At 40.4% G+C, this 10,925-nt stretch overlaps 1 protein-coding gene across 2 annotated transcripts in view; it reads left to right on the top strand.

Annotated features, from left to right (window-relative positions):
• The window catches only part of LOC144308148 (uncharacterized), a 62,871-nt gene that overhangs the window by 13,134 nt on the left and 38,812 nt on the right, over positions 1-10,925 (top strand). The window lies entirely within an intron of this gene.

Genomic DNA, 10,925 nt, shown 5'->3' on the forward strand with positions numbered 1-10,925 from the left:
TCATAAGTATCCTTGCACATGTGTATTTTATTGTTATAGGTGTATTTTAAGAGTAAGGCCTTAGAGGAGCACCTGGCTGCCTCAGGAGAGCATGTGGCTCTTGATCTCAGGGTTGTGAGTTCAAGCCCCATATTGGGTGTAGGTTACATACATGCATACATAAACAAACTTAAAAAAATTAAAAAAAAGAGGAAGGCCCTAGAAATGTTATTGCTGGGTCAGAGAGTAAATACAAATTTAATTTTATTAGATATTAACAAATTTGCTTTCCATTTTGCATTTTACAATGTTGAGGAGTGTCTGTTCTTCCACAGCCTTGTCAAGCTTTAGAATGTTTGCTGATGTGACAGTTGAGAAATGGTATCTTATGGTAGTTTTTTTTTTTTAACAGTTATATTGAGGTGTAATTCACATACCGTACAATTCATCCATTTAGGGTGCGCAATTCAGTGGTTCTTAGTATAGTCACACAGCTGTACCTCTGTCATCACAATCGGTTCTAGAACATTTTCACCAACCCAAAAAGAAACCCTGTATCCATTAGTAGTCACTCTTCTTTCTTCCGTCCTGGAAGCCCCTGGCAATCTCTAAACTACTTTCTGACTCCAAGGAGTTGCCTGTTCTGGAGATTTTGTATACATGGAAGTAACAGGGTGACTTTTGTGTCTGACTTCTTTCACTTACAATGTTGTTTTCCAGGTTTATCCATGTTGTGGCATGTAGTAATATTCTATTCCTTATTACAGCGGAATACTATTCCACTGTGTGCATAGACCATACTTTGTTTATCCATGCATCCATGGATGGACATTTGAGTTGTTTCCTCCTTGGACTATTGTGAATAATGCCACTCTGAACATTTGTGTACAAGTTTATGTGTGGATGTCTCTTGGATATCTCTTGGTTGGATACCTAGGAGTAGAATTCCTGGGTCATGGTACGCCTGGGTGGCTCAGTGGTTAAGCGTCTGCCTTTGGCTCAGGGCGTGATCCTGGAGTCCCTGGGATCGAGTCCCACATCTGTTTCCCTGCATGGAGCCTTCTTCTCCCTCTGCCTGTGTCTCTGCCTCTCTCTCTCGTGTCTCTCATGAATAAATAAATTAAATCTTTAACAACAACAAAAAGGAATTCCTGGGTCATACAGCAGCTCCGTTTAATCTTTTGAAGAATTGCTATGCTGTCTTCCAAAGAGGCTGCAATATTTTACAATCCCAACAGCAGTGTTCAAGAGTTCATCCTCGCCAACTCTTGTTATTACCTATCTTTTTTTAATAGCCTCCTAGTTGATGTTCTCAACAGTTTTATTTATGTATTTATTTTTTAAGATTTTATTTATTTATTCATGAGAGAGACATAGGCAGAAGGAGAAGCAGGCTCCCTTTGGGGAGCCCAATGCAGGACTCAATACCAGGACTCTGGGATCATGACCTGAGCCAAAGGCAGACACTCAACCACTGAGCCACCCAGGCGCCCCTCAATACAGTTTTAATTTGCACTTATTAGTGAATTTCTTTTCATATGTTTAAGAGCCATTTAATATCTTTTTTTAAAAAGATTTTATTTATTTGAGAGAGAACCTGAGCAGGAGGAGAGGGAGAGAAAGTAGACTCCTCGCTGTAAAGGGAGCCCTGTGCAGTGGGGGGGGGGAGGGGGGGGGCTATCCCAGGATCCTGAGATCATGACCTGAGCCAAAGGCAGATGCTTAACCAACTTAGCCACCCAGGTACCTGCATCTTAATATCATTTTAGGGGAATTATCTATTCATGTCTTTGGCTCATTTCTAAATAGGAATTTTGGACTTTTCTCCTCAAATTTGGAAAGCTCTTCATTATAGACATTAGTGCTTTATCTGTGATGTATATTGCCAATATTTTCTCTTTATTATTTGTATTTTCACTTCTTTATTGTGTTATTGGCAGCATTATTCATAATAGCCCCAAATTGTGAATAGACAGACAAAATGTGGTCTATCCACACAAGGAATATTATTCAGTAATAAGAAGAACAAACTATGGACTCATGTTATGACATAAACAACCTCAAAAACATTATGCCCAGTGAAAGAAGCCAGACACAAGAGACCACGCACCACATGATGTCATTTATATAAAATGTCCAGAAAAAGCCAATCTGTTGAGACAGAGAGATTGGCACTTGTACGGGTGGAGGGGGATAGGATTAACAGTAAATGTACATGAGGGATCTTCTTGGGCTGATGGGAATGCTCTAAACTGATTTATGGTGATGTTGTACAACTTGGTCAATTCACAAAAACATCATTAAATTAAACACTTGCAATAGATATGTGATATCTAAAATATGTCTCAATAAAAATTATAAAATTCACACTTTTAGATAGCCAAATTTATCAACATTTTCCTCTATCGCATCTGGATTTTGATGCAATAGAGACAAGAGCCGTTTCCTACACTTGGGCTATAAAATAACCAACACTGTTTTCTTCTAGCACTTGTGTAGTTTCTCTCCTTAAAATTTAGATCTTTAATCCATTTGGAGTTTATTTTTGTACATGCGAGAAGATGGGGATGTAGTTTTTTTTTCCTCAAATGGGTATCCTGTTGCCCCAATCTCATTTATTAAAAAGTCTACCTTTGCCCACCAATGGGAGATGCTGCCTTTACCATCTATTACATGTCTCTTTCTAGATCTTCTCTTCTCTTCCACTGGTTTGTCTATTAATGGGCCAGCATCGTAATGTTTTAATCATGGAGGCTTTAGGTTTTCATATCAGGTAGCAGTTCAGCCCTTATAACTCTTCCTTTCCTGTGTTTTCTTAGTTTCCCATATATAAACTCTAGGATCTCCTTGTCCAGCTCCATAAATACATTTTGATTTTCGTTGGGAGAGCATTAAATTAACTTAGGGAGAGCTGACATTTTGGGGGATGTTGTCATGGGCTGCGTTTTGTCTGCCAAAAAGATATGCTGGAGTCCTAAGTCCTGGTCCCACAGAACTGACCTCATTTGGGAATAGGTTCCCTACAGATGTCGTGAGTTCAGATGAGATCATACAGGAGTTAGGGTGGGCCCTTCAGCCAGTAGAACTGTTCTTATAAGAAGGAATTCTGCCTAAGACTATAACAGGAATATTACGTGAGTTCCCAGCCTGCTGGCCCCGCTCCCACAATCACATAACTGGATTTCTTAAAACACCTCTGTGTGTGTATGTATACATGTGTGTGCATGTGTATGTAGAAACTATATTTTTTTCATTCTCTGAAGCACACAGACTGGCATCCATGTTTTCCTATTCAAGAAGATGTATTTTCATTTTTCAAGTCTATTTCTGTGTCTTTTTAGGAGTGTTTCAAAATTGAAACTTGTTTCCTATATACGTGAGTCTGAAAGGGTAGCCAGGGTAGAGCCACTGTTCTTTGCATTTTATTTCCCTGGCTTTCTTGAAAATGCTGTTTCACTCTTGGAGTACCCTGTGTATTATGCTTGAGAATTCTGATGCCAGGCCAATTTTCTTATTCATATAAGTAAAAATTCTCTTCCATTTTTGTTGGACTCAAATTAAGTGTGTGTATGTTGGGAGTTTTCTTGCATATTTTCCATTCTGACCACTTTTTTTTTCTGACCCTTTTTACTTCTTTTTTTTTTTTTTTTTTTTTTAGATTTTTTTTATTTATTTATGAGAGAGAGAGAGAGAGAGAGGCAGGCAGAGACACAGAGGGAGAAGCAGGCTCCCTACAGGGAGCCCGACGTGGGACTCGATCCCGGGTCTCCAGGATCGCGCCCTGGGCTGAAGGCGGCACCAAACCGCTAAGCCACCCAGGCTGTCCCCCTTTTTACTTCTTTATCTGCTTTTTATTTTCTTGGATTCATCTCCATCTTTGTTCAGTATCCTTTATTAAATTTTCATTTGAATCTGTTCTCCCTTGGGTGCCTTGTAATTTTATTCATTTATGAGACGGTGACTTCAATTTCTTTCCTGAGTTCAGTCAACTCTCTTGCATTTGTACCTGTTGTTAATTTCTGTTCTTAGTTTTTACATTTCTGATTTTAGGATTTTTTAATATTGAAAAACACATTTGAGAGTATTTAATTTGGTTTGGATTTTTTGTATTAGAGTTTCCATCTGCTTCATGGTTGGCTTTTATGGGGAGAATTTTCATCAGCTGATTTTTTTTTTTAATTTTTATTTATTTATGATAGTCACAGAAAGAGAGAGAGGCAGAGACACAGGCAGAGGGAGAAGCAGGCTCCATGCACCGGGAGCCCGACGTGGGATTCGATCCCGGGTGTCCAGGATCGCGCCCTGGGCCAAAGGCAGGCGCCAAACCGCTGCGCCACCCAGGGATCCCCCTGATTTTTGTTTTGTTCTTAAAGTATTTTGCACTGAGTTAGTTTAATTCTTTTTCTACTCCCAGGCCTTTTGTGCACAGAGTTGCTAGTTCAGGAGCACCTTCATCTCCCTCTGAAAGAGCAAATAAGTTTGCCACACCAGGCAGGAGTTGGGGTGGAGGGACAGGCAGGGGTTCTACTGGGGTAGTGTTTCTGTGCTATCTGTAAGGGACCAGATTTTATTTTTACATTTAATTTAAATTTAATTTAGTATCTGTGCTGCTGAAGCGAGCACCCAGGTTTTTTTTTGTTTTTGTTGTTTTTAAGATTTTATTTATTTATTAGAGACAGAGAAAGAGAGAAAGAGAGATACAGACAGAGGGAGAAGCAGGCTCCACGCAGGAAGCTTGATGTGGGACTTGATCCTGGGACTCCAGGATCACGCCCTGGGCTAAAGGCGGCACTAAACCGCTATGCCACTGGGGCTGCCCAGCACCCAGTTTTTTATTTTTGAATCCATTGTGGACCAGGTTTTTTTTTTTTTTTTTTTACATTTTTAAAAATTTAAATTCAATTTGTCAACATATAGTATAGCACCCAGTGCTCATCCCATTAAGTGCCTTCCTCATTGCCCGTCCCCCAGTTACCCCATCCTCCCACCCACCTCCCCTTCTGCAACCCTTTGTTTCCCAGAGATAGAAGTCTCTCATGGATTGTCTCCCTTTCTAATTTTTCCCACTCAGTTCCCCTCCTTTCCCTATAATCCCTTTCACTGTTTTTTTATATTCCCTGTATGAGTGAAACCATATGATTGTCCTTCTCCAATTGACTTACTTCACTCAGCATAATATCCTCCAGTTCCATCCACATTGAAGCAAATGGTGGGTATTCGTCTCTCTGATGGCTTAGTAATATTCCATTGTATGTATATATACTACATCTTCTTTATCCATTCATCGGTCGAAGGAATCATGGCTCCTTCCACAGTTTGCCTATTGTGGACATTGCTGCTATAAATATTGGGGTGCAGGTGTCCTGCCATTTCAATACATCAGTATCTTTGGGGTAAATCCCAGCAGTGCAATTGCTGGGTCGTAGGGTAGCTCTATTTTTAACTTCTTGAGGAATCGCCACACAGTTTTCCAGAGTGGCTACACCAGTTCACATTCCCACCAACAGTGCAAGAGGGTTCCCCTTTCTCTACATCCTCTCCAACATTTGTTGTTTCCTGTCATGTTAATTTTCGCCATTCTCACTGGTGTGAGGTGTTATCTCATTGTGGTTTTGATTTGTATTTCCTTGATGGCAAGTGATGCGGAGCATTTTCTCATGTGCTTGTTGGCCACGTGTGTGTCTTCTTTGGAGAAGTTTCTGTTCCTATCTTCTGCCCATTTCATGATTGGATTTTTTGTTTCTTGGGTGTTGAGTTTAATAAGTTCTTTATAGATCTTGGATACTAGCCCTTTATCTGATACGTCATTTGTAAATATCTTCTCCCATTCTGTAGGTTGTCTTTGAGTTTTGTTGACGGTTTCCTTTGCTGTGCAGAAGCTTTTTATCTTGATGAAGTCCCAATAGTTCATTTTTGCTTTTGTTTCCTTTGCCTTCATAGATGTATCTTGCAAGAAGTTATTGTGGCCAAATTCAAAAAGGTTGTTGCCTGTGTTCTCTAGGATTTTGATGGATTCTTGTCTCATATTTAGACCTTTCAACCATTTTGAGTTTATCTTTGTGTACAGTGTTAGAGAATGGTCCAAGTTTCATTCTTCTGCATGTGGCTATGTGGACCAGTGTTTTTGTAAAATAACAAAAATGAATTACTTTGAAAATGAATATCTTTAAATGATCCAAAAACTACAAGCCCAACTGTTTTACTTAACAGATAAAATTGCATTTTAATCAGTATAATCAGAAGAAACGCAAGGAAAAAATCATAAAAACTATACATTAGTTGAAAGTGAATATATAGGCAATTAGTAGTCACTACTATATTCGTGATGTTATCATTACAGTTATAACTAGATAAAAATCGAGTCAAATCAGTTCTCCCATATCCAATGCCTATATGTACTCTGAGCGAGCTAGCTTGCTTCTTTCTTTTCCTTCCTTCTCTTTTCTTTTCTTTTCTTTTTTCTTCATTCATGAGAGACAGAGAGGCAGAGACATAGGTTGAGGGAGAAGCAGGCTCCACACAGGGAGCCCGATGTGGGACTCAATCCCGGGACTCCAGGATCACACCCTGGGCTGAAGGCAGGTACTTAACTGCTGAGCCACCCAGGCATCCCGAAACACCATGTTTCTTATTTAAAGTTTAAACATGACCAGTAAGCGTGGTTGTTTGGTAACTTATCTGATTCAGGTTGGACTGAGGACAGTGCTACACGCAGGGCAGATACAGAGCTGAATGACTTCTCTGTTTTTATATATATCTATAGTAGAGAAACTGTAGTCTCACAGAGCTATGTTGACAGAAACGAAAGAAGATATTTTAAAGTAATCCAGCAAGCTCAGGATATTTATTTTTAATTTTCATCTAAGCTAAAAGGAAGTGATGACTTACTCCCAAAATAGGTCTTCAAATCTTCAGTTCTAACAATTTATGATGTAAATGTTAATTTTTTATACTTTTGGGTAACAGTTGGCAAACTAACCTTAAAATATCTATTAGGACATGGTTTCATTGTCATGACTGGGACACAGCTTGTTCTGCATGTGGTTCACCGTGCAGGCTTTACACCCAAACTGGCCTGTGGTCTGTACCTTATTCATTAAAGAGGAAGCTGTTGATAATTTGTTTGGAGATCATGTCATGTCAAATTGCTATAAAAACTTCTTAACATAGATCTGTTTTTGCACTTACCACATCACAGACTGGTAACAGCCCACAGATTGGCACTTATCTCTGGGCCCCTTTGAGCAACCCATTTAGTCCACTAGGAAGTTACTAGAAGGTTCCTTCAACCTCCAGGGATAGAGGGTTTCTGTGATGAGTGAAGAAGCTCTGAACTGAGATGTGAGCTGAAGGTAAAGGGAACATGAGCGGAGTAGTAGACCAGAAAAAGTCCTCTCAAATCTAACTCTGACCTCGCTGTCTTTTGAAGCAATAAGAATTCCTTAATTCCTCATTCTGTTATGTATACGTTTACATATTCCACTTTTTCATTCCTTACTTGCCCCCCTCCCCACCCACCTTTCTCCCTATCACGTAAAGGTGTGCTAATGGCTAACTTGAAAATTCAAGCCAGGGCAGCCCAGGTGGCTCAGCGGTTTAGTGCCGCCTTTAGCTCAGGGCCTGATCCTGGAGACCCGGGATCGAGTTCCACGTTGGGCTCCCTGCATGGAGCCTGCTTCTCCCTCTGCCTGTCTCTGCCTCTCTCTCTCTCTCTCTCTGTGTCTCTCATGAATAAATAAAATCTTTATAAAAAAAAAAATCCAGGCCATAAATACATGGTGCCTAAAGTACTCAAAAAATGATGGGGATATGTCAAAAGGACATGGGAACCAACCAAAGGATCTCCCAGTGACCAAATCTGGGACAACTGAACAACAAAATAGAGGACAGTAATGGATTATAACACAGAGCCCAAAATATCCATGAGTTTGTGCTGCATAATAATGGAATAAATAATGGGGATAAGGGAAAGCTCTTCTTTACAGAATTCCAATTAATAAATAGAGCAGGAATGATGGAAATAAAACATCATTATTTGGCAAACACCACAATAGTAATTCCTTCAGGCAAGAATATCAGTAGATGCTAGAATAGGTAAAAGATGAAAAAATGAAATGTGAATTTTTGAAAAAAAGATTTTAGAGGGAGAGGGCAGGAATGGGGGAAGGGACAAAGGGAGAGGAAATCCTCAAGCAGACTCTCCATTGAGTGCAGAGCCCGAAGCAAGGCTCTATCTCATGACCCTGAGATCATGACCTGAGTTAAAATCGAGTCACTTAACTGACTGAGCCACCCAGGCACCCCCCCTTTTTTTAGGTAAGCTCTATGCCCAACGCGGGTCTTTAACTCACAACCCTGAGATCAAGTATTACATCTACACACTCAGGCAACCAGGTACCTCTGAATAATAGTCTTATCATATCTAAGTACCTATAGGGGAGAAAACTGGTAGATACCACCTTCACCAAAGTTAAGGTTGCCAAAAATGAGACATTGACATCCATGTGCCTCCTGATAAGGACACGCTAAGATGGACACACTTGTGGTATTCTTTTTATTTATTAGAGATCACATGCACACACAAGGCGGGGTGGCAGGCACAGGGAGGGAATCTCAGCAGATTCTGTACTCAGTGTGGAGCCCAAATGGAGCTGGATCTCAGAACTCTGAGATCATGACTGAGCCAAAACCAAGAGTGGGGCGCTTAACCTACTGAGCCATGCAGGTGCCCCACTTCTGTGGTATTCTTTCCAAAAACCTATAACCTGAATTTCACCATGAGCAAGTATCAAACCGAAACTGAAGGACATTCTATAAAGTAACAGTCCATTACACTGCAAAAGTAAAGTGTCCCAGGTTAAAGAAGCCTAAGGAAACATGAGAACTAAATGCAATGTGTGCTCCTGAACTGGATTCTGGGCTAATAAGAGGTCCTTACTAGGACAGTTGGTATAATTTAACCAAACTTTGTTACTGTTGTTAGCAACCAAGAAACTGGCTAGGACACATCAATGGTACAACCATGGATCCAAGCAGGTTTCTTTGAATTTAATATAACTATTATTATTATATTAAGCATTCGCAAACCTTAGAACATGTTAGTGCATTGAAGGCTCGTTTCCACAAATCTAAAGTATTACCATTCCCATGATGTTGATTTAAAACTCTGCTTCCGGGGTGCCTGGGTGGCTGTTGGTGAAACATCTGCCCTTTGGCTGAGATCATGATCCCAGGGTCCTGGAATTGAGCCCTACATCGGGCTCACTGCTCAGCAGGGAGTCTGCCCCCCACCCAACTCGTGCCCTCAAAATCTTTTTTAAAAATCCTGATTTGGGGCAGCCTGGGTAGCTCAGTGGTTTAGCACCGCCTTCAGCCCAGGGCGTGATCCTGGAGACCTGGGATCGAGTCCCACGTCGGGCTCCCTGCATGGAGCCTGCTTCTCCCTCTGCCTGTGTCTCTGCTTCTCTCTCTCTCTGTGTGTCTCTCATGAATAAATAAAATCCTTTAAAAAATAAATAAAATTCTGATATAGAGATTGAGGGATTTGCCCAAAATTGTTCAGCTATTAGATGGTGACATGGTGAACTGAATTAATCTGTACGACTCTTGAGGGGTTTTAATCCCAGTGCACTTTACTAACTCCAACAACTCTGTTGTTCCAAGAAGCCATTGCATAGTCGGGCGCCTGGGTGGCTCAGTTAACCATCTGCCTTCAGCTCAGGTCATGATCCCAGGGTCCTAGGATGAGTCCCATGTTGGGCTCACTTTTCAGTGGGGAACCTGCTTCTCCCTCCCACTTGTGTTCTCTCTGAAATAAAATCTTAAAAAAAAAAAAAAGTGAGTTCATGGCTTCCACTTATTTGGTACCAATGAAAATGTATTCATATTACCATTCCTTCAAAATAGGCATAGCCAAAGAGAACAAAGATCAATTCTACAGCATTCGTAAAAGGATTAGGCCAGAAGCAGTACCTCACACATGTAGAATCTCAGATATTTTATAAGCCTGGATTATTCTACCAATTTGATATAAAGTGATTGGGTTTTTTCAGCTTGTCAGTAGAATAGTCTGTCATGAGTCTAGCTTTCCTGCCTCTTATACAAATCTCCACACTGATTTATGTTCCTGAACAAAATTAGACTTAAAAGCAAATCATCAGCAACAGGTATAATAATCTTGGCAGAACATTTATTTTAATTAACTGCTTTCTGCCTAACAGATAGAAGGGTGCTGATGCCATTTACACTATGAGGAGCAGTGCTGTCATGTAATTCTTTTCTCCCCTCGAACTTCATCTCATCAGTTTTAAATTACAAAGGCATTGGTTTACTTCCTATGTAATCACAGTCTTCTCTGGCAATGTTTATATAAGAAATTTGTGAAAGAAACACGGATTTTAACTATTCCTCAGCCTTATAGATTTCTGGCTCCCCAAAGACAGGCCCTGTTGAGTTCTCTGGGGGTTAGCGTTTTGGGAACAGGCAGTTGAAAACACCCTCACCCCGATAACTTTACCAGGGAGGTAGAGGTGGAGAACACTTCAGTGATTTTGGAACTCTCTTCTCAGGGAACGTGATACCAGCTTGGCCATTTATAGTTAGAGGAGACAAAGAAAATCAAACCTTCTTCTGTGGACACTTAACACTGTAATTGTTAAAGGTATCTTCCACTAAGTGGTAGAAAATGCAACTAGCTTGACTCCATCTTTTCAAACCTGCCACCCTCAGTGTTACTTAAAAAGGATGTGATGATCTTCCCAAAGAAGGGGCATGGAAACAGCTCCTGCTGAGCCCAAGTAGAGTTCCCAGGGGCAGGACAGCACAACTGACTGATTTTGCTACATGATCATGAAATTTAAAATTCTATTAAGTCTTTTAAGAAATAAAACTATAACCTTTAAGCCTTTACCTTAGATAGTCCTTTCTATTTTGATCAATTACTCCTC

The sequence above is a fragment of the Canis aureus genome, chromosome X (assembly GCF_053574225.1).
Source record: "Canis aureus isolate CA01 chromosome X, VMU_Caureus_v.1.0, whole genome shotgun sequence".
In the NCBI taxonomy this organism is placed as follows: Eukaryota; Metazoa; Chordata; class Mammalia; order Carnivora; family Canidae; genus Canis; species Canis aureus.